This window comes from Enhydra lutris, unplaced genomic scaffold (genome assembly GCF_002288905.1).
Source record: "Enhydra lutris kenyoni isolate GAN:26980312 unplaced genomic scaffold, ASM228890v2 scaffoldscaffold1, whole genome shotgun sequence".
In the NCBI taxonomy this organism is placed as follows: Eukaryota; Metazoa; Chordata; class Mammalia; order Carnivora; family Mustelidae; genus Enhydra; species Enhydra lutris.
In genome coordinates this window covers 53,151,043-53,176,232 of record NW_019154085.1, presented here as the reverse complement: position 1 = coordinate 53,176,232, position 25,190 = coordinate 53,151,043, and the positions used below count along the sequence as shown (strand labels likewise).

General features: G+C 34.1%; 1 pseudogene; it reads left to right on the top strand.

Annotated features, from left to right (window-relative positions):
• The window catches only part of LOC111140629, a 121,260-nt pseudogene extending 96,301 nt beyond the window's left edge, over positions 1–24,959 (top strand).
• Positions 24,960–25,190: the final 231 nt, after the last annotated feature.

Sequence of the window (25,190 nt, the reverse complement as noted above, 5' to 3'; positions counted from 1 at the left end):
CAGCTGTTTACTTTTAACATATTTCTAATTGAAATAAATGGTTGTTATACGCACTCTTCCTAGACCCTGCAGAATATTACCAACTATGTCTTGTCATGACATCAGTTGAGCACTTCGCATTTGGGAGAAAGTCAGGGTGAAGAAAAATAATTTCAAAATGTTGGAACATCATAACATTTTAGAAGTGCTTCTTTTTAAGGGCACAAATGCCTATTTCTATAGACAATGAAATACTCTACAAAATGATACCTGAAACACATTATCTTTAAATCAGGCAATTATGGAAACACAGGCTTTATTGTTTAATATTAGATCAGCTACTTACTTTCCTTATACCTTGATTTCTTTTTCTCTGGATTAAAAAAAAAATTCAATATAGTCATTTTGAAAATTAATTTAAGGTAACAAAGAATTTAGTAAGTACATTGTGAATGCCAGTTTTCCCCCAAAGCGTTCTTGCTTTTTTAGTATTAGAAAATTAATCACACAACTGAAAGTCAGATAGCTTAATTCTTAAATAAAATATGTATGATTCTTCTTTGAAGTCCACCTAGTAATTATATACTAATTAATTCAAACTAATTAAATCAATGAAGTAAGAATTGACGACTGAAATTTCAAAAGGAGTTGTTTTTTAAGTGCTCCCACACATAAATACTGCAGTACCAACCCAAGTCTCATAATATGATTTAATCAAATTTTAATTAGCTCTCAAATTTTCATAAATATATCAGTTACGTAAAGTAAATTACATCTCTAGTTTTTCAGGACTATTAAATGATAGAAATTGTTCCTTTTGGCTTATTACAGACCCTTGATCACATAATACTTCTCCATTATATGCACATTCACATTCTTCTTGCTGTGCTATTGATTTTCAGACTCAGAGTTTTTCTCTATGGCCAATGCATTCAAAATTCTGTTGCAAATCTATATGGTCATAATTTATAAGTATTTTTATAAAAGGAGAAAAGTTATATTCATTTCCCAGAGATCCAGAAGGCTATATTGAAAAACTCAAAAAAGTCATCAATTCTATAAATTGGATGTCTTTGCTCAAATGCCCAGCCTAAGAAGCTCAGGGTCAGGGCCATGGAATATGGAATGTGACCACCTATAAAACAGGGAACTCTTTGGGCAATGCCTTTCACACAGAACGATGCTGAGCTATAGCTTTTGAGTATAAGGAACAGAATGCCTTTGTTCATTATAATCCTTTGCTGTTGCCAATTCTGCTGTCCAACTTAAGTCTACAAGTTTAGCAGTTTTTGAATATCATAATCTCTCTTACTCCTGTGGTTTGCAGATTTTCAGTTTTGTCTACCAGAAATGACCTTTCATTTTCTTTCCCCCTAGTTACCTATACTTCCTCCCTTAGATTCAACTCAGCATTGCCTCTTTGGGGAAGCCACCTCTCCATTCTGCCTGCTGACTGCTTAGAAATTCTGACCTTTGCTTCTGATAACATAGTATGCTCATTCCATATAAGATATATTCCACTTTTCACAGTCTGCAGATCTCTAAGTAGACACCTAGTCCACAGGCTAGTTAATTTGCCTGGCATACATCTTAACTGTATCTGAATCGATAAATAATAATCAAGACATTTCACAGAAAAGTCCAGATACCTAGCTTCTCGGGAAAAACACATATAGCCACTAACATTGACATGGGATTATAATTGTTAGGACCAAGTAGATGTTGTCTCCCTAAAGGGGGGATGACTACAGCTTTTATAAAAACATTTTAAAACTAAACCTGTGCTTTCTAGCTAAATGTTAAAATGTGTCCATATAATCGTCAAGATAGCAATCCAAGACCAATATTGTCAATGTAAAAATTACATTTAAAATTCAGTGTTATTGAAGAAACAGAATAACTACAAAATAATAAAAATAATAAGTCAGCAGAATATACATACATTTAAGACACATCAATCATTACATGCAAGGAATATTAGTTGAAGTATTCAACAAAAGCAATTCTTCACTTAGTAATGGTCTAAGTAGATATAGTTTATGTGAAATAATGAAAAAAAATCTTATAAGGGTAACATTATTGTGGCTTCATAACCTAAAATTTAATGATTTAATGGAAAGAAAAGTGAATTCTGCCCATGGTGTACTTAATAAAGGCTGAGAATCAAACCTAAGCATAATCAAAATAAAGATGTATTACTCCTATCAAACTAAATTTAACATAGAGGAAAATGCAACAAAATGTATTTTGTGTATTAAATCAAGAATACATTAGTCATAAAGAAAATCTATACTTGTAATTTATACAAAAGAAATAATAATTGCTTTCATGAAAATCAAAACCTACAAAAAAACTAAATATTGAAAAATCTCTTGCTTACTTTATAAAATCATTATTCTGAGATGATTCTTTTTAAAGAAAGTATCTTTTTCATGCAGAACATTCTAATAGATGCTTATTACATATACCGATATGCAGAGTATACCTATTAATATTAAACATTTCATGGAGTGAAACAGACATTAGAAAATTGAAAACAGTTATTTTTTTTAACTCTATGCATACCTTGAGCTGTAAGAAAAGGCAATATATACAACTAAAAACAACTTCTTAAAATGTATTATGTCAATTTTAACATTTTAAACATTTTTGTATGTAATTAGATTCAAGTGTCTTCAAATAAATTCAGAAAAATGAAACTTTCCTTATAAAGTTGTTGTTTCTGACACACATTTACTGCACTATACCCTGAAAGTGCAAAGATGAAGATTCATGTGTCTCCTACACAAGACCAGGTGAATTAGTCTATTTTCTTTTCAGCATGGATTACCGTGTTGAGTAGCTTCTGGTTTAGAAGAGTCTAGAATAGGAAGAGGGAGAAGGACAAAGAGAAAGGGAGAAAATGCATTCCAGTTGGAACATATTACCTTTACAAAAATGGAGCACATATGAGAAATGGTCAGAAAGCAGTTGAAAATATGTATCTGAAAATCAAGACAGAGTCCGGACCTAGAGATAAATATATGAGAGTTATCTTCATGAAGGTATTGGAGGATTTTTGTCATCAAAGCTTTCTGCCATCTGGCCCTTGTTTGTTTCTCCCTCTGCTCCTTTTCTACAACTGATACTTTGAACATAGTGAACAATTTATAATAACCCCAAATGTATCATATTTCTTCAAGATACTTCCTGGAATGCCCTCCGTATTTTCTTCCCCCACCATAATCCTAGAAAACTTCTACACCTCATGTAGGACCCTGCTGAAAAGTTTATGTTTGTAAGAATTTCCATGCCCTCTGAAATGGGAATGACTCACTCTGTTTATTTTTACTCCCCTTTAGTATTTACTACATTAACTATAGTTACGTATTTGGTTTTATCGGCACTTAGGTTCCTTTAGGGAAGGTTGTATCTTATTTACCAAGAACATAAGCAAATGTTTGACATATTTGTTGAATAAATGGATTACTTAAGTAATTAAGCATATAACATTGCTTTCCTGCTAATTCACTACAGCATATTTGCTTTTGCAAAAATTCTACAAGTATGTTTGCAAGAATTCTCCACCTGAACTAGATACAAGTGATTCTAACTGTCCTTATCTGGAAATAGACTTGAATTTATCAAAGTCCATTTTTAAATCAGTGGTAGAGAAATTGAAGAGCAATTTATGTAGCTACTCAGTTGTAGCCGATGCAACTTCAAATTTGTCTCAGTCTTCATTTTGACTGAGGTAACACAGCAAAAGGTAGGAGAAAATACTTCCATATATATATATATATATATATATAGCATATGAGCTGTTACTGTTAAACTTCTCTTTAATAGGGGCGCCTGGGTGGCTCAGTGGGTTAAAGCCTCTGTCTTCAGCTCAGGTCATGATCCCAGGTTCCTGGGATCGAGCCCCGCATGGGGCGCTCTGCTCAGTGGGGAGCCTGCTTCCTCCTCTCTCTCTCTCTCTGCCTGCCTCTCTGCCTACTTCTGATCTTTCTCTCTCAAATAAATAAATAAAATCTTTAAAAAAAATAAATTTAAAAAAATCAACTTCTCTCTGATAATACCATGTGACCCCCCTTTAACCGGTCCAAATTCATGTTTGTTTGACTTACTTAGGGCCCACTATATACCAGGCACTGCACTACTTGCTTTAATTCCTGCCTGGTGATTCTTGGGAAACCTGTGAAGAAATTAAAATCTTGTTATGTATCAATAATAACAAACAATGGAAAGGTTTAGAATGAATTGAAAATAAATATTATCCTATAGCTAGAAATGTGAACATCACTACACTTGATAGATTATATTTAACCAAAATTATTGATTTTGAAATTTCTATTCATATTGTAAAATATGTTCACATTGACATTGGGCTTCTATCCAGTTCTCATATAGAATATGATAAACAAAAAAAGTGCATAAAAGGAGCTCACTGCCTTCAAGAAAATCTCCATCTTTGCTCTTAAATGTAATCAAATTAGAATAAAATGTTCAACAACTGAGAAAACTATTAAAAGTAAACATGACCAAAAGTGAATTTCATATGTAGTCTATACTTGGAAAACATTGGCATGTTTAAAGTTACATTTGTTTGAATAAACTGTGATCCTACAATACAGATGTGTTACCCTAAAGGATGTTAATTGAATTACTATAGTGTAATTTAATAGAAGCTTCTTTTTATAAATCATTTTGTGAAACGAAGGATTTTTCTGAAGTTTTCATCTTTTCACTTGGATTTGATTCTGTGAGCTGAAATATGGATGGGTTCATGTGACCTCCAAACCTAGGAAAAAGGCACAAGAAAGAATGCCTATGGATTTAGCTCAAGGCAACAGAACTCCTAATCCTTACAGTGTCTGGCACCTTCGTGCAGTATGTTTGTAGCTCTAATCAAGCATTTGTATATTCTTGTTTATCCCTCACACTCTCAAAAACCTGAATTATTTTTAAGGCAATTTGTGACAGATTAAAGGAATATCAGTGGTGACAGGATGGTTTCCTAGGGCCTTTTATGGACTCAACTTGTTCCAAGAGAGGAAATGGGATGTACACTTAGCAGGGATTTTTTTTTTATTCCAATTTTAGAGGCAATCCAACATCTTTACAGTAAACAAAATGGGTTATTATCCACCTCCCACGGCTCAAAACCACTTGTTTGGATCACAAACTCAAGATCCACTTGGGTCTTAAGAAAACACTCCATACAAAGTAAAGCTTGTTTCTGATAACAAATAGAATTACAAATTAATATTTTTAAAGTAAACAAGATTTCTTAGCTATTTGGTATTAGACAACACACATATAGATAACCTTTTAATCGGAAAAGAAATCAAAGTAAAATAAGGTATGGAAGGTAATAAAATGGAGCTTGTGAACATCAAAATATGTATATTTAAATGGAAACTATTTTAATTAAAATAATGAGAACAAAGACGTTTATATTCATCTAAGAACTTTGTAAAAAATGAGATTAATCAAAATAAATTAATCATAACATGTAAAAGACATTAAGAAAAGAAATTAAGTAGAGTATAAGCTGAAATTAATAAAAAACAGTAAAATAGTTCCTTGTAAAACTTACAAAAGATGGAATATAGATAAAAATATATATTAGGACTGAGAAAAAGTACAAACACATAAAGAGTACATTCTACTCTGTCTCTCTCATTGAATACAACTAAATGTGGAGAGAATGAACAGAGCAATTTGAGGATTTGGGGGGTAAAAATGGTAAGATAGATCAGGGAAGATGACCATATCTGGAGTATCACTGAATGGGTTTAAGATTTATCTTTTTCTTCCCTATTCCCTCACCCCTTACCTCCCCCACCCCCACCTGATCTTAACAGACACTAAAATCTAGAAGTAGCCAACAGTGTAAAGACATAGACATTTCCAAGAGCACAATTCTAGTTGTGGTTCAAGAAGAGGGCAGTAGAACTCCTAACACTCAGAGTGTGAAATTCCTCATTTATTTTTTTCTCTCTCCAGTCCTGGTTCCCAAGAAACCCTATGGAGGCTGTGGCCTCAGCGGCTAAGGAAGTGCAGAGCAATTTCCAGGGAAGGGTAATCTTCCTCTCCAGCTGGTGGAGCTGTAGTTCAACAGTTTGGGGCAACACCCCTCACCCATTTGCCTTTTTCTCTTTCTGTCCCCCTGCTACTTAGCCTAAAGATATGGATGCATTTTTGGAATCACACAGCAGAGCAAGATAACAAAAGCATACACCTTCTGACCAGAAGACTACAAGGAACCAGTAAACATCAGGGAGATTGCAGAGATTGAGAAGAAATAAATCTGGTGTGAAAATTCTATCTCACTTCCGAGTTGTACATACGTGGATATGACCCTGAACAACTGAAAACTGATGTAAAAAATAAATAAATGCCAAATCTCGGTATACACACTGTATTAATTTTCCCTTTCACTTTAACAAATCATAGCAAAATAAATGGACTTTTTTTTTTCCTCTGACGGTTCTGATGGTCAGAAGTCTAAAATGAGTCCCATGGGTCTAAACTCAATGTATTGGTAGAGCTGGTAGATCTCTATGTAATCTATGAATCTGCTGAATTGCATCCTTAAAAAAATGAAACTATTGGTTCTGACTTGAGCAAAATTTTAACAAGAATTTGTCATCAAAAGCATCTTAATATGCTATCTGAATCTGACATGACAAAAATATTTTTAAATCTCTTAATATGATTAATAGATATTTATTGAGTGCCTATTATGTCTAGAGTAGTAGAATAACATTACTTTAATTACATATATTATGCAGTACATGTTTATTTTTTTGTGACCAGTATATAGTCTATAGTACATTAGAGTTTCCTGGAAGCTCTTCTTCATCTTCTTTTAAGAGCCTGTGTATATTATTTTTAAGTCAATATGAAAGTTTATTTTTTGAGTAAAAAACTCCTTAGTCAGAAATATAATATCAGTCTTCAGAGAAAGCAGCGTGTTTCTCATGGCAATTCCCAAAATGACCTAGTTTCCAGGTAGGTGTTTTGCTGAGAAGTGATGTGGACTCTACAGAGATGTCCCTAGCAGAAATGTTTCCCCCTCAGCTTACTTGAATCAAAACACTGCTAGAAATATTTCACAATTATTACTGAAAAGTATACTGAGGAAAATCAAAACAAAAATAGTGTTTCTGCCTTGCAAGACTTCATTATTTGCTAGTGGATTCGTGCTGGCACTCACAGGGGGACTGAAGGAAACATCCGGAATAGCAACAACAGGCTTTCCAGGTTCTTATGCCTCCATTTTCTCCCAAATAACCAACAGCTGCACTCACGTGTGTGTGCGTATGCGGGTGTGTGCGCACACGTGTGCGTGTTTCATATTGGGACATAAGATAATTTTATGGGAGCTGAATATTTTTGTGTGAGCCTGTTTAAGAACTTTACATAATGAAACCGGTGAACAAAAAATTTTAATTTAGGTGAAGTATTTAAGGAAGATGCTTATCTAAGGATGTTTTCCCAAGGTATTCAGGGGATTTACTCTCTCTCTCTCTTTTTTTTTTTTTTTTGTTACTATTTATAGAGCAATAAGTCTAACAAAAATAGAAGATTATTGAAAACTAGTAAACACAGTGAGGTCTTGGCTGCCTTTATTTGGCATAAGATCCTGGAAATTCTTACAAAAGATATGTCCCCCAACCCCCTTCCCCTACCCACTTCACCCTCGTGCTCTCCTAATCATACTCAAGTATCCATGAAAACCTGTGGGGTGTTATTCCTGAATTGTGAAGAATATAAATGTGATGGTAAAATATTTTAATGGTTGTCAATAATCTAAATGTGATCTCCTTGCTTTCCAGGTGTTCTTGGCGCTGCTGGGAGAAGAGTCAGTTGTGGGGAGAAATATAAGGGGAAATTGGTCCTTTTAGCGAATTTGTATATAAAGAAACTGTGAAAAAATTATGTCAACCTTGACTGTTAAACACGGAGAAGTAAGTTGTGGTTGCCAGAGAAGAAGTGGGTGGGGATATGACCAAAATAGATAAAGGGGATTAAGAGGTGCAAACTTCCAGTTATAAAGTAAATAAGTCACAGAGATGAAAAATACAGGCCAGAGAATATAATCAGCAATATTGTAATGCCATTGTTTGGTGACAGATGGTGACTACACTCACCATGTTGAGCACAGAGTTATAGTTTGTCAAATCAATACGTTGTATACCTAAAACTAATATAATATTTTATGTCAGTTATACATCAAAAATACAAGAAAAGATATGATAGAAAAAATAGTAAAATGGCAAAAATACCTAAGTCAATAATAAGCAGTGCCTTGCATTTTGTGATCAATATATACAAATACACAGATTTAATGCTTTAAGGAAGAGGGTTTTAGTTTTGTCTTTTGGTATTACTTAAATTCCTGTCCAAGGGTGTAGAAGTCATTTCTAGATTAACAGGGGATTTTGTTGTAGTTCTGATCTGATGTAGATGTGTATAAGAAACAAAGACATTTAGAACATTTTCTATACTGTTAACTGGACTGAAACTTTCTCAAAATAAGTTCAATTTTCAGGAGGCCAATTTCTGGACTAGTTTAACCTTTAAATAATAAATAGGCTCCCCAAGGAAGAGTCTCCTAGATGATTAACCTCTGTCATTTCAAGTAGGGCAATTCTAAAGAGAAATAAGGTCTGAGATAGTCCTGCGTGCAGACCCCACAGTAAAGCAGGGACCCCCTTTTTAACTTAAGAAGCTTGTGATTGTTGTGTTCACACCAAAAACAACAACAACAACAAAAAATCAATGGATATTATGCAATTCCACTTTCTCTATGGAAAATTTGGCAGTGAAAAGGAAACTCAAGAGTAATAGAAAATAATGAGGAAAATAGTTCAGACTGGCAATTATAAATGAATTTCACTTTTGCCAGGTGAAGAGAAATAGAAGGCTATCAAGTGTCATGGAAAGTATCAACAAAGTAATAGTATTCCAAGTATGTACTCTATAAATGAAGACCAAATTGATACCACTCCCTGGCTTATATTTTAATGTGTGTGTGTGTGTGTGTGTGTGTGTGTGTGTGTTTATGTCAATACACTCCTGAGTTCATTTCTGAGTTGTTTTCTTAGTTGTATCTTATTAGAGTTTTTCTTTCTCCTCTCTTCTATGTAGAAGGATATATGTGTATTTCTTTTATTAACATGAGATAATTTTATGTTCTGCCATGACAACTGTTAAAAACCTACGATTATGCACATGCAAAATACACAATACTAAACATTTACATAAATGTTTACCTAGTCCAAATTCTCGAGTTCTGGGTTTCTTTTGACCTTCATTTCAAGCCTATTCAACATCTTTTGCATTGCTCATGTTCCCAATAATGTTAAAGTTGAAACAAAGGTATTAAATACCTGTGAGGCACAGCAGGTTCCACAAGAAATGTTCTGTTATTATTGAGGTAAATGCAAATTTAATATAATCTTAATTCTTCCCTAGCATTACTCTCTAGCTTGAGGAATTTTGCAGTATCTAGACCGTTTACTAGAAATATATGTGATTGGATGCCCTGTTGTGAGCAGATGTGTCCTGAAAAAGAAATTAAGATTTTTGACAAGCTTCCCAGAAATTCTGAAACTACAAACACGTGGGGTTTTTACTTTCTAACCACAGTGGTAAAATCTCCTCTTGGAATTTAAGAAGCATGGCCAGGGCAGGAGGAAGAAAGGTGCCACTGTGTGGTTCACACAAACTTGAGTCGCTCCTGAAGTAGGCAAATTCTTTGAGCCCTGTTGTAGCTGGTGCTGGAAGATCCAATAGGAACATAACCGTGAAATATCAAATGGCGAGCTTCCCTTGAACTAATAACATTATTTTATCTGTTAACCTAAACCTTTGAGAATTCTGAACCAATCTAGCATCATCTGTAGTTCTTAAAAAATACCTGCTAATGATATAACTGTTTGGGCCTCTACCTCAGGAATTTATGCCACCAAAGCTGCCACTATGAACATTTATGGAGAACAAGATTGGAAAAACAAAAGCAACCAATGGAATAGAACATATATGTATATGTAGTAACATATGTACAATATGTAATAATGTATAAGTATATAGAATATATATTATACCTATATGTAACTATACTATTTACATGGAATTGATATTACTATTTGATTAATAAAATTTATTATCATTACTTTAAGTAAGTGTACTCGGTCCCCCATCACCTATTTCAGCCACCTCCCACTCATCTCTCCTCTGGTAACCATCTGTTCTCTATATTTCAGAGTCTGTTTCTTGGTTTGTTTCCCTTTTTTATTTCCTTCATTTGTTTTGTTTCTTAGATTCCACATACGAGCAAAATTATATGATATTTGCTTTACTCTGATTGGTTTATTTCACTTAGCATTATGCTTTCCAGTTCTACACATGTTGTTGCAAGTGACAAGATTTCATTCTTTGTTATGGCTGATTAATATTCCACTGTTATATGCACCACATCTTCTTTATCCATTCATCTATCACTGGACACATGAGCTTTTTCCATATTTTGTCTACTGTAAATAATATAGCAATAAACATAGAGGTACATGTATACTTTTAAATTAGTGTTTTTGTATTCTTTGGGTAAATATCCAGTAGTGTGACTACTGGATAGTTCAATTTTTAAATTTTCGAGAAAACTCCATACTGTTTTCTACAGTGTTGGCACTAGTTTGCATTCCCATCAACAGTTCATGAGCATTCCATTTTCTCCACATACTCACCCACACTTGTTGTTTCTTGTGTTTTTGATTTTACCCATTCTGACAGGTGTGAGGTGATACCTCATAATTTTGATTTGCATTCCCTGATGCTAAGTGATGCTGAGCATCTTTTCATGTGTCTGTTGGCCATCTGTATGTCTTCTTTGGAGAATTATCTGTTCATGTGTTCTGCTCATTTTTAATTCTATAATATGCAATATATATTAGCAGGTGGAAAATTTACCCACTTTAGAATATGAAAATATATGTCTGTTGACATATTGACTAACTGACTAAAAAAAATGTAAAAGATGAATTATATATTATTTTTAGCTCTTGGACTAGAGGCTGGGGCTTTAGATTTTATGAAGGTACCAAAAATAGCATCCCATTTACCAATCTGAACTGTGTACCCACTGACTAAGAAAAAGGAGTATGAAAAATAGAGGTCAAAAGATCATCCTTGTTACCCTAAAGGCTCAATATTACAGATTAATTATTTTGGAGACAAATTTACCCACCCATTCAACCCTAAGTAATACTGGATGGGGGTATGGCTTTCAAGATGTGGTCTTGCTCCAAGAGTCAGAGAAAAGAATGTCTATGTCTTGCAACCAGCTCGATCCCCATTAAGATTAACTATCCCATCATGTATTTCCTATAGCTGGTGCTCTTTATTCTTTGTGTAGATCCAAATTTCCATATAGTAGTTTTCTTCCTGCAAGAATCAACATTGTGAAGGTATCCGTTCTCTTTAAAATTCTCTATAGATATATAGATTCAGTACAGTACTTTCCCCATTCAATCAAAAAAAAAAAAAAAAATCCCAGACACTTCACCATATTCTGTTGACAAATCACATGCTGTTAGGAAAATGAAAACTAAAAGTGCAATGAGATTCCTCTACGTATGTATAACTAGAGCTAATATATAGACAAACTGACAATGCCTAATCCTGGCAGGTATAAGGACCCAACAACTAGACCTCTCACATGCTGATGTTGGTAATAGAAAATGCTGTGGCCATTTCTGAAAAAATGGCAATTTCTTATAAAGTAAATCGTACACTTACCATAAGGCTCAGAAATCCTAGGTATGATTTATCAAAACTAAGGAAAACTCAATTTCATATAAAAAAAACAAATGTACATGTTCATAGAGAGTTTATTCATAATTGCTAAAACCTAGAAAAAATCTAGAAGTCCTCCAACATGTGAATGGATACATATACTAGATACATCTTTGCAATGGAGTATTACACAGCAATAAGAAGCAATGAACTTTTGATTCATGGAAGAACATGTAAATGAACTATGATAACTGACAGAAGGTCACTCAAATGGTTACATACTCTGATTCTGGAGAGGCATTTCTACACACAAGGAGATAGTCTGTGTTGAAGTAACTCTTTTAATCTTGATTAGGGCAGTAATTGTATGGCTGTAATTATTTATCAAAACTCAGGACTATATAACAGGATGTGTGGATTTTACTGTATAATTACACCACAATTAAAAAAAAACATGAATTGGTATGTAGGAGAATTTTGGTTTTGATAGTGGGATAAAAGAAAGTTTTTCCAACATTTGCCTTATTATGATAATATTTGCTGTATTATCAATACCCACAGTTTGCTTGTTTAAGAAACAAATTGAGTTCAACTGCATATAGTCACTAAAATATTTACTTTTTTTTTTTTTTTTTTTTGTTAAAGATTTTATTTATTTATTTGCCAGAGAGAGAGCACAAACAGAGGAAATGACAGGCAGAGGGAGAGAAAGAAGCAGGCTCCCGTGGAGCAGAGAGCCCGATGTGGGACTCGATCCCAGGACCCTGGGACCATGACCTGAGCTGAAAGCAGAGGCTTAACCCTCTGAGCCACCCAGGTGCCCTAAAATATTTACTTTAATTAAAAAAGCATTCTTGCAAAAAAAATTAATAAGACTATTAAATACTTGTATGAGAATTGAAGCAGCATACCGGAAAGAGCTAATTTAATTATTATTATTATTATTATTATTATTTCTGATAGAATAAGTACACAAAGGAAATGTCATTTGTGAAAGGAACTCTTGAATTTCTGGTAATCATTCCCTTATAAAAATGGTATAAATAAAATTATTGATTAGATTCATTATTAATCTACCTACATGTCAGTTGGTAAAAATATTCAGATCTTTTATAGGTCATACAATACTCTTAACATTTCTGTTTCTCTTTTCATTATCCATTTCAAATTCTATTTAGGTTATTGTCATATATAGCAGCATTATTGTAGAAGGAAAACTAGAAGTTATCTAGTCCAATCACTTGTGTGCTGTTCTTCCTTTTCACTAAATGCTGAACAAATGTGGTGAAGTGAAGTAACATGTAACATAGATCTGTCTTGAAAGGGTCTTTCAACTATTACACCATTTATTATGAACTGTCAATTTTTAGGACCTTCAAAAACTTCATTTAAATATAAAGAAAAATTCTTGAGCCATAGAAACTTGGTATTCATTGCATCCATATAAATGATATTCCTAAGGATTTGAAGGCAAAGACATAGAGACTTTCATATGGAGTTTGGAAAGACTGAGAAAAGTAAGCAAAGCTATGTATTATCAGACTGCGGAGTGTCCTCCACAGGCACACTGAAGTGCACCTATAGAGTGCTTGCAAAATAACCCAAAAAGAAAAAGTCAACACGTCTACCTCCACAGGCTGGGTTTGTGTGCTTTTGTTTACTTATTCTTGAAGGAATCATATCATATTCATCTTTAAATCAGAAGAGCTAACTCATAGTACTTAGCACAGTTCAGGTTCTCGAGAGAGAACTAACTACTGCTAACTACTAAATTTAACTCAGTCAGCATACACACTTTTTATGACTAAAATCAAGACTGACTTATAAATATGAGGGCTGCCTGGCTGGCTCAGTCTAGTAGAGCATGCAACTCTTGATCTTGGGTCATGACGTCAAGCCCCACTTTGGGCATAGAGCTTACTTAATTAAAAAGAAAATCTGGGGGCGCCTGAGTAGTTCAGTGGGTTAAAGCCTCTGCCTTGGGCTCAGGTCATGATCCCAGGGTCCTGGGATCAAGACCTACATGGGGCTCTCTGCTCAGCCGGGAGCCTGCTTCCCTTCCTCTCTCTCTGCCTTCTTGTGATCTCTGTCTGTCAAATAAAAAAATAAAATCTTTAAAAAAAATCTGATTTACAAATATAATATTCCCTGAAAATAGTAAAATTCTGGACTTGCTTTTTCTCCAAATTTTACATATGATTAAAATAAGGTAGAAAAATTAATCATAAAGTGACTGAAATTAATTGCTTATATAATACAGAATCTCTTGTAAATCAATTTTACATTCCTGGCCCTAAGGAGCACTTGATTAAAACACTGAATAACTTAGATCCAAGATAATGTAACATAATGTAACACAGTAAGCACTGGCCAAATTAGCTAGTAATGAAAGAAATATGTATAAATAATTGTTAAATTAAAAGGTAAGCATACAAATAAATATAGAGGAAACAAATATATCAACTATTTAGGTTAATATGATTGTTATGAGTCAAAGTCAAAAGAAAAAAACAGCTTTTACAACTCTCATTCTATAGGAAAAAGAAGTACCTCAGTTTTGATTATATGTATAAATATATTATTAATATAATAGAAATATAATCTATATCTATATTAATACATAGTTATAAATATAAATATAAAATATAAATATAAACCAATATAAACCAAATAAGTATAAAATAAATATATAATAAAATATAATAAATAAATAATAAATCAAAATATGTATTTGTCTTGCCTTGAGCAAAATTGTGACTAGTACTTGAGCAATAATTTGATGCTGCTAACACATTATGTCCTTGACTATTGTAGCTCAAGCAGTTTTACTGACCCCGAGGCCTAATAAGAACTGCATATTAGTATCATGAGCATTTTATAACTGAAGACCCATCAATTTTTTCACGTTCTTTTTCCAGCAATATATTTGTTTAATAGTTATTTGTTCTATTCTTGTTCTAAGATTGACACATGCTAAATACCTAAAATTACTTTAGTTTTATAGAATAAAGTAAAAGTCTTCTTGATTTTGGCAAAGGGAGATGAATTCTCACCTAAGATTTTTATATGCTGCTGGTTTGAACTATTTTCAGCAGTTTTTAAGCTCAATCTATTGAAATAACATGTACCTTCTAATTTATCCAAAATAGCATTCAGAAACAGTTGGAAAACCCCAGAATCTTGGACGGTTTTTCATTTTTCCTCACACCATTTCAAATAATTGGCAATAATACAAATGTTTACTGCTGAGTATGGTGTGTTGCTGGGTAAATTAGTGGGCCCTTACTACATATTACAACTTCTCAAAAAGAAATCATACAATTATTTTCTTGAGAAATCAACAGTGTTTATGATGATTACACTTATTTTTAGCAATAATGCCATGTAAATGTACTCTAACAGCTATACACATATATATAAAATGCATAATACTTGTATAGAAGTTGAAGTTTTCAGTGTGTCAAAAGCAACTGATAGCAGACAAAACAAGGCTAGGCTGAATGAGGATATACGCCCATCAGAAATAAACCAATGTCAATATGTACTAGCAGTCCCTTCCCTGAGCCATTTTCAGAGCTCTGAAGGAAAGGTAAGGCTCTTACATTATTGCAACTGGAAAGCAACAACCACTTAAAAAAATATATATATATATATGTATATATAATATATATATATATTATATATATATATCTTCCCTATGAAAAGCTTTGTTTCTCAAACACGGATTATTTTTGGTCTTGCTTTAAAACAAATAATTTAGATGACCTCTGAATAGCAATAATGGAGTCACAGAAAGCAACTCTGTTAAAAATATCAGTTGGGCTCATAGCTTGCTCTGTGTGATGTAAAGTAGTGCTTTGTGAATTGAATTTCCTTGCTGATATTTTTAGCTCTGAATCCATCACTTAACGGGGATCATCCATCTCTTAACTAATGCAGTTTCCATGTCCTATCTTAGCCTAGGAATCAATTGAAAGTGATTGAAAGAACAGGGAATTCTATTTGCGCCTATAAGACTCTCAGCGGTTTTGACAAACAATAGAGTCTACAATAGTCTGATCTTATCCTACGCAGCCAATATTTCCCAGCAAGTCCAACCTGCAATCATTTATTACAGTCAGAGTGATCTCTTTGCTGCTCTCCAAATGTGGCAGGTAAATGCCAGCTCTGTGTTTTAAAGCCTTCATCCCAAAGCCAGACAGCCTGAATTCAAGTCCTGAGGCTGCCCCTTAGTATACTTTGGCAGTCACCTATTTTGAACCTGTTTCCACAACCTTAAGTGAAATAATAATGTTACCTTCTCACAAGGTAAGTGTGGAAATTAATATATAATACAGGTAAAATTGTAAAAATAAGATCTGACACACAGTAAGTACTCTATCAGTATTTATTCAACTCTTTGTTCTAATTCTTTTCCATCTTTCAAGTGTCAGTTTTATGCTTTTCAATTGCCAACTTGAGCAACAATTTTATCTAACTACCATAGTTTATTCAGACTTTGATTTCTTTTGAATTTCTAACGCATTTTGATAATATCACTTTCATGTACTTAGTGATTTGCTAATTGTTTCACACATTTCATCACTATACAAAGAAACTGCTAATCCTTTAAATAGGTAAGTTTTCCTTTATTTCTATGCATTCTAAATTTAGCTCGGTGCTAAGAAAAATGGACCCAAATTATTTTTAAATGAATGACTTATAAAACCCAATTTGTAAAATTGAAGAATGTATTCCATCGCAATTGACTAAAAAATGTCAGGTTCATAGATTACTTTTTTTTTTTGAAGCCTCAGTATGCAGTTAAGCCCATTCAAGGAAACTTCTATTCCAAAAACTGTATTTTGAATTTAAGAATTCCATTTTTTTATGTTTTTGGGCTTATGTTCTAAATGTACTCATTCATTATGTATATATTTTCCTTTCAATAATGTTAGTAATAACTGTTTTAATGTTTTATGCTAATTTCCACATTGTGTCACTTCTGAATCTATTTTTATTGATTCCTAATATACCTACTTATGGGTTATATCATTATGTTTCTTGAAATATTCATAAGATGTTGTGAATATTATATTGTTAATTAATATTTATTCCCTTCATTTAAAGAGTGCTATTATCTCTGATTCCTTCCTAAAATATAGGAAGCTGGTAGAAACATCACTTTCATTCTTAAGCCAACTAACCAATAGATTGAAACAAACTGCATTGTCACAAATTTTCTAAAACTGATCATAGATGGAAGGTCACAGGCAAAACAACCAACCTGAAATCTAAGGAAAGGCAACAGCTTGCAGAAATGAAAGACAAAACATGAGCATTTACGTACGTCAGGCAGATGCAGCTTGACAGAAGTAAGAATTTAGGAAAAAAGGCCATGAGTTAGTAAATGTAGTGTGTGGGCCAGTAAGAGGGTATAGAAACCGTAGAGGCCGCAGATACAAGGAGAATACACATCTATTCAAAGGTTCCACTCCACAAACCTCACAGGGGCTCGCACAAAAAGAATACTGGTAACTGTAGTCCTTCCAAGTCTCGTGTGGTTTATGCTTTCGGAGAGGAACAGCTGCTGCTATGGGAAAACAAAACAAAACAAAAGCAATACCACTCCCCCAATGCTTTTCTTCCCTTTTCTCCCCCAGAGACCAATATCTAAACTGAGGCTAAGGGGGAGGGAAACACTTGTTTCCTTCACGGCACTAGCAAAATCCTTCACACCTAGCAAAGGAACAACAGAGTAACACCCTCTGTATCTGAGGAGAAGTAAAGAAATGGTCGCTGAGCACACAACTACAGCTGGGCAGTTGGCAAAACCACTGCCATGAGCACATTTAGGAGGTCTGGAAACACGGGCTTGCCTCAGACTGAAACTTCACCACGATAGTGAGTACTCCCCATCCTCACCACTAGAGTAAACCCATCAACAAGTAACAGTGAAATACTGAGAAGATGAGAGAGCTTGTATAGACTTCTGAGCATGGAGCTCAGGTGAGGTTCCATGCAGATCCCACAGCCCACAACCATGAGATCACAACTTGAGCTGAAACCAAAAGTCGGATATCAAACTGCCTGAGCCACACAGATACCCATCTTGGACAATTCTTAATTGGGGTATCTATTTGCTTCCTCTCTTCATAACATTTTATGTTCATGAACATTTAAAAGTTTAGAAACTTGTCTTGCTGTGAAAATCAATATATATTGAATATGGGAGGAAACCAGTTCTTCAGAGATATCTATAGTAACATGGGACTCTTTAAGAAGTTGTATGACTCTTCTTTAACAAAACATTTCTTGGGGTTAAAATAGTTTTCACTCTATATAATATTCTTTAACAAAACATTTCTTGGGATTGCAATAGTTTTCGTTCCATATAAATATTTTCTAGTTCAATACAGATGGCATTTATTATAATAATGATATCCTTGTTGTTGGGTAGACAAAGGTTATAAATAATACCTTTATTTGTCTATCAAAAGCTTTTTTTATTTTTTGAAGTTATTATATTTAAATAATTGTGCATTTATGGAAAAGTTGCCAAGATAGAGCAGAGTTCCTGTATACCATCCCCACAGCTTCTTTTGTTAGCTTCTTACATAACCATGGTACATTCATTAAGATGAAAAATTTTATGTTCACATTTTACGTCTAACTATGTAATCAGACTTCATGCAGGTATCACCAGCTTTTTTTTTTTTTTTTTTTAAGTCTTAACTTTTTAGAGAAGTTTTGTGTTCATAGCAAAATTTGAGAGGAAGGTAGAGAGATTTCCCACATACTCCCTGCTCCCACACATGCATAGCCTCCCCCAATATTAACATGCCCTCCCCACCAGAGCAGCACATTTGTCACAATCAATGAACCTACACTTGTCCCTCACAATCACACAAGGACCATAGTTTGCATTATCGTTTGCTCTTGGTTTTTAACAGATATTTGTCATATTCACCATTGTAGTGTCATACAGACTGGTTTTACTGCTCTCAAAGTCCTCTGTGACTTTTGATAGACAAATGAAGGTATTATTTATAACCTTTGTCTACCCAACAACAAGGATATCATTATTATATTAAATGCCTCGTCATCCCTTCCTCCACATTGGCCCTTGGCAGTCCCTAATAATTGTACTATCTTCACAGTTCTTTGCCTTTTCCAGAATGTCATATAATTGGAATATATGGTATGTAGTCTTTTACATTAGGCTTCTTTCACTTAGTAATACGCATTTAAATTTCTGGGGCGCCTGGGTGGCTCAGTGGTTTATCCTCTGCCTTCAGCTCAGGTCATGATCCCAGCATCCTGGGATTGAGCCCCACATCGGGCTCTCTGCTCAGCAGGGAACCTGCTTCCTCCTTTCTCTGCCTGCCTCTCTGCCTACTTGTGATCTCTATCTGTCAAATAAATAAATAAAATCTTTTAAGAAATATGCATTTAAATTTCCTCCATGTCTTTTCGTGACTTGACAGCTCATTTCTTTTTAGCACTGAATGATACTCCATTGTCTGGATGTACCGCAGTTTATTTATACATTCATTTACTGAAGGACATTTTGGTGGCCTCCAAGTTTCAGCAATTATGAATAAAATTGCTATCAAGGCCCATGTGCAGGTTTTGATGTAGACATTAGTTTTTAACTAACTCCTGCAGGATGTTACATTGCTTTTTGCCCTTCTCTCAGTTGTTACTTGTCTTTCATGACCTTAATACTTTTGAAGAGTATTAGGCAGGTATTTCATAAAGTACCCCTCAATTCCAGTTTGTCTGTTTTTCATGATTGGACTGGGGAAAATATGACAGAGAAGGACTCCATTCATCTCATCATATCAGGGGATACATGGTATCAATATGACTTATTATGATAATTTTAACCCTAATCACGTTGCTGAAGTGATATCTGTCAGGTTTCTCCATTTATGGTTAGTGTAAGTAACATTTTTTTTAAACATATAATGTATTTTTATCCCCAGGGGTACAGGTCTGTGAATTGCCAGGTTTTTTTTTTTTTTTTAAAGATTTTATTTATTTATTTGACAGACAGAGATCACAAGTAGGCAGAGAGGCAGGCAGAGAGAGAGAGGAAGGGAAGCAGGCTCCCCACTGAGCAGAGAGCCCGATGCAGGTCTCGATCCCATGACCCTGAGACAATGACCTGAGCCGAAAGCAGAGGCTTAACCCACTGAGCCACCCAGGTGCCCCTGAATTGCCAGGTTTACACACTTTGTAAGTAACATTTTTAATCATAGTGGGTGCCATACATGAATTATGTAACAAATAAAATGAATTTTCATTCTTGGGCCAATAATGTTGATACTTTTGTATTTTTTAGTATAACCATGAGTTAGTTATCAATTTCATTGTAATTCCTCGTGAATCTCTCTTGAGTAGTTTTATAAGTTGATCCACTAAAATGCAAGAAAATAGATGTAGAGGAACCCTCAAAGACCTCCTGCTTTTATTCTATTACTACAATGGGGAGATTGATGAAAAGGGAGGAGTTAGAGCAAGTTTTCTATTTAGTTTTTAATAAAGTAGAAGCCAATAAAGTCATTAGGCTAATTTTAGTATCATATCTAATCAATATTATTAACATTACTGTATTTTGTTTCCTTTGTGTTACTTAAGAAGAATTTGAACCAAGAAAATGTTTTCTTTGATGCTTTTTATCCTCATTCAATCTCTCTTTCAAAGAACCTGAAGTTTCTGAGCCTCTTGGTTGGGCCAAAAGCATTCAGTCTTTGTGGCTGACATGTCCCCAACACCATCACCTTCCTTCAGTTTTTCCAAAAACATTCATCTACATGAGGATACATAGCTAGGCTAAGCTCACAGGTGTACATGAAAATTATTTGTGATTAGTATTTCCTAACCACTCACAGTCTAACTGGGAAAGCAATAGTTATTCCAGGAAAGAGTAGGGCGAAACCATAATAAAGGAGGTGGAAATTGAAAATGTGTTTTTTATATAAGTGGAGAAAAGAGTATTTAGGAAACATGATAAAATAACTGGGATATGGCACAGGGGAGGAAGCAAGCATTAGTGAGCCCAAAGAAATAAAAGGAACTTGTCACATTAAGTAACAGGATACAAAGCAAGAGATTTTTCTGAATCATCCATCAACAAGTATTATATGGAACAAAAATTAAGTGTTTAGCAATTTTACTTCCAAATAATCTTCATTTTTTTGTAGCTAGCTAATGTGATTAATAAGGTTTGGTAATGGGTGCTAATGGCTAATCTGTGATACGTCTGTAGTTTTAGGCAGTGATCTAAATAAATGGATATGATCAACAAAACTGGATATTGGGGAGAATACTCTGGGTTTGATTATGTCCAATAACACAGAAGTTCAGATATATCTATTCATGAGTGTAAACTGACTAGCCTCATCCATTAAATGTAAATCAGTACCCACTTACTGTTAGGCACTACAAATGCCAAAAAATATCACACTGCTCTTATATCTAAAATTTTATCTCATTTCATCTTAAAAACTTTTAATCCAATATAGAATCCAGAATTGTCCATACAAGAAACTTTTCAAAGATTATTAAAAATTGTAAAAATGCAGTGTGAAGTACATGATGCGATCTTTGATCAAATTTGGATATTATTCTTTCTCCTAACATTCAGTTAATTAAATTATTTTAATGACTCGTTTTCCAGTCAGGAGCTGAATCACCGTATTGCCTGATAATAAATGTGCCAGGCATGCTCAAAGTACAAAATGAACATGCTAACAAGTTACTAATTAATATACAATCTTCCAAATGACAAGATTTCCTTCTATGATATCTACTAATATGTGCATTAGTATTTGCATTAGCATTGGTCCCTAAAACTCTAGTTAAGATATTTTTAAATGATACACCTAAGTTATCTCTACAAAACTAACTTAAATTGTGAAATCCAAAGATCTAGCAATTTTTGATGTAACAATCTTCCATGGTCCATAGTAAAACTTACATATAAAGCATCTGCACAATGTTATCAAAATACTTTTACTAAGAAATTGTTAGCCAGGGGTGCCTGGGTGGCTCAGGGGATTAAGCCTCTGCCTTCAGCTCAGTTCATGATCTCAGGGTCCTGGGATCAAGCCCCGCATCGGGCTCTCTGCTCAACAGGGGCCTGCTTCTCCCTTTCTCCCTGCCTGCCTCTCTGCCTACTTGTGATTTCTCTCTCTCTCTGTCAAATAAATAAATAAAGTCTTAAAAAAAAAAAAGAAATTATTAGCCATTAGATTACTGCACTAACCTTTCACATAGGGAGGGCATTTAAATATTTTCAATTTCTTTAAAATTATTCTCAACGCCTGGGTTTAGTGGAGTTTACTTTTGCACCATTTCTTCATTCATTATTTATGTTTGATGTCGAGTATAGAGAAGTTGACACGACAGAACTAGTTTTGGATTTATGTTGTCCATGTGTTTTGTTTTTGTTATTTTAGTTGCTCTGTATTTTTTATTGTCGGGTTTATTTAATTTTTTAAGAAAGAAAGAAAACGATGCTGGCTTAGCTGTCATTTCTCAAAATCCATCATAATATTAAAAAAAAATGAATGGGATTATATACTACTATCATTTTCATAATGTTTCAATATCTTTTGCAGTTGAACAAACTGGTAATGATCGTGCCCTACTATGAACTTTGTGATGCCATCCTTCGGTCACGATCCAGTTTCATTTTGCACCTCTTCATTGCTTTGTCCTTTTTCACTCTCCTTTTTCAGTTCCTCACACATGGCAGTGCCTACTTTCAAGCCTTCACATTGTGTTTTCTCAGCAAATCGCAGTCTTTCTTTTCTCAGTTCTCTGTTCCAAACCTTACCTGCACACACATGTAGACAAACACATATTTCCTACACAAGAGTGTTTCCTTTTGCCTTGTTTTCTGACAAACCTATATAAGTAATCTCCCACTGCTTTATTTCTATCATCATGTCCTGTTTTCTTACTCCGTTTTGCCTTCATTACATTTATCACATTTTTAAATCATGCGATCATGGGTTTTTTAAAAAATCTGTTTATCTGCCCCCATTCTAAAATGAAACCTTGTAAGAGGAGAAACGGTGCATTTTCTAGCACAGTACTTGGTACATGTGAGTTGCTCAGTAAATATTTCTTAACTAAAATAAATCTTGATTTCTCGCACAATATAATGCCTGTTAAAGTTAGTTGAACCCTTTTCCAACAGACTACAGGTGCAATAAGAGTAACCAAACTTGCTGCAAATCATAGCAAATCTACTGTTCAAATTCCCCTCTCATCTCCCCATTCCCATATTCCATAGTTATGAGGACCTTGAGTTATATTCCTAGGACTCCCATTATACAAGTTTGTGAAACAGAAGCATATTTTCTTTTACGTAGAGCAGGCAGGAGACAGAAATACTCCAGCATATGCTACCGCTATTCTCTAATAGGCTTCTGGAAGGATCACCTTTATAGTATGCCAGATAGCTATGAACACCACGACAAGCTCTGCTCTGCAGATATCCTGGTCCTCTGTTCAGTGACCGGTACCCACATTAGCTGCCATTGTTCTTACCCTGCCCTTACTCAACTCAGGCATTTTCTACTGGGTTCATAAGATTTGTACATAGATGACTCTTAATTGTACTCTCTCTTTCAACCAAACTTATATAATATTTCTCTTGTTTGGCGAATTTAAAGAATGTCACTGGGACTGGTCCAAAAATCTGTTTAAGTGGTACCATTGTGTTTTGATGGCTTAGTAATCTTCAATGGCCTTAAAATGTGTGTTCCGACTTCCATAACTGGGTACTTTTTCTACAATTCTGATGTGAGTTCTCAGGAATTGGAATAGCTTTTATCTATATTTTTATAATTGTTAACTGTTTTGCTTTTATTCTTCTTTTTCATTTTAACATTGGTATACTACAAGATTGCCAAAACCCTTCATTTTCCCCAGGGGAATGTAGGGTCTCCAAATAAGTCTCTATTTTTATCATTCACACTGGCCTTACCTCAAGTGTCTTATTTCTGAGGGGGCAGATCTGTACTTTGGTGACAAATAGCTTTTAAAAATAAGACCTTATCACAGACTTGTTGAATGGATATTGTTTTCCCTTAGATTTTGATCTAGAGATATCTTGTCTTTGTAGGTGTATACATATGTTTCCAGATGAAAGGTTACAATCCAATATGTTTTCTCTTTTCCTTTGTTCCAAGAAAACTAAGAATAAATTCAGTGCCATGTTGTAGTTGTCAATTTATCTTCAAGTGTTTAGAAATATTTACTCCTTCTGTTTTCCATAAATGTATTTCATTTTGGTTAACCCCTTAATTTATTTATTCTTCCAACAATGTGGGGGTTTTTTTTAAGAATTTTTAAAAAGATCTTACTTATTTATTTGTCAGAGAGAAAGAGAAAGCACAAGTAGGGAGAGCATTAGGCAGAGGGAGAAGCAGCCCTCACCCCAAGCAAGGAACTCAATGCAGGACTCCATCCCAGGACTCTGGGATCACAACCTGAGCTGAAGGCAAATGCTTAACTGATTGAGCTACCCGAATGTCCCACAAACAATGTGTTCTAAGCATGGGTTACTTAAATTCTCCTTAGAAACAGATCACTTGTAAGCCATCCACACACGTGCATACACACATATTTGTACACACACAAGTCCTTAAGAAACTAAGGCACTGGCTAAAAGGTAATAGTGACATTAGTAGGAATTGATACATTTTTTGAATTAGAAAAATGGAAGTTATATCCCTTTTACATATTAAGGAGTAGCATTAACTAAATATTAAATTCCATGTAGATAATTGCAAATACAAAGAAGATATGAACAAGTCAGTGGTTGGAAAATAAGACAATTAAGTGCACATTAATCAGGACAAAAATCAAACAAAAGAAAAAGTAAGAAAAATATGGGTAAATTTGTAAGATAAAAAGAATGATAACTGAGAATCTTTAAAGTTTTAAACTACACCAATTTTATCAGAAGAAAATAATTTAAAAGATTTTTAAACCACAACTTTCGCACTGCCATTTTGAATTACATCTTTTTCCTCTCTGATGGATAGTACCAATGTAGCTGCATGATAAATTTGAAAACTTCATGTTTAAAGGAAGAAATTGGACAGAAACATTTTGTGAACCCAGACATGAAAGTCATCAAAGAAAACTCTAGTGGAAGAGTACAAGATAACCAGTTTCTCAAAGCTCTGTGAGACCCAAAGAATTTTCATAGATTTTTATGACCTGTAAAGATCAAAGAGAATACATTTTTAAAATTCTAAAAGAAGAAACTTTGGGTCTTGTGATAGTCTTCCTAACATGACTTATTTAAATCAATATGTTATTAGACATAACGAAAGTACACCAAAATTCTGCATGAATTAAATTTTCAGATGCATCCATTTTTATGTGTGTGCACACATTTTGTTAGTGGAAGGGAAATC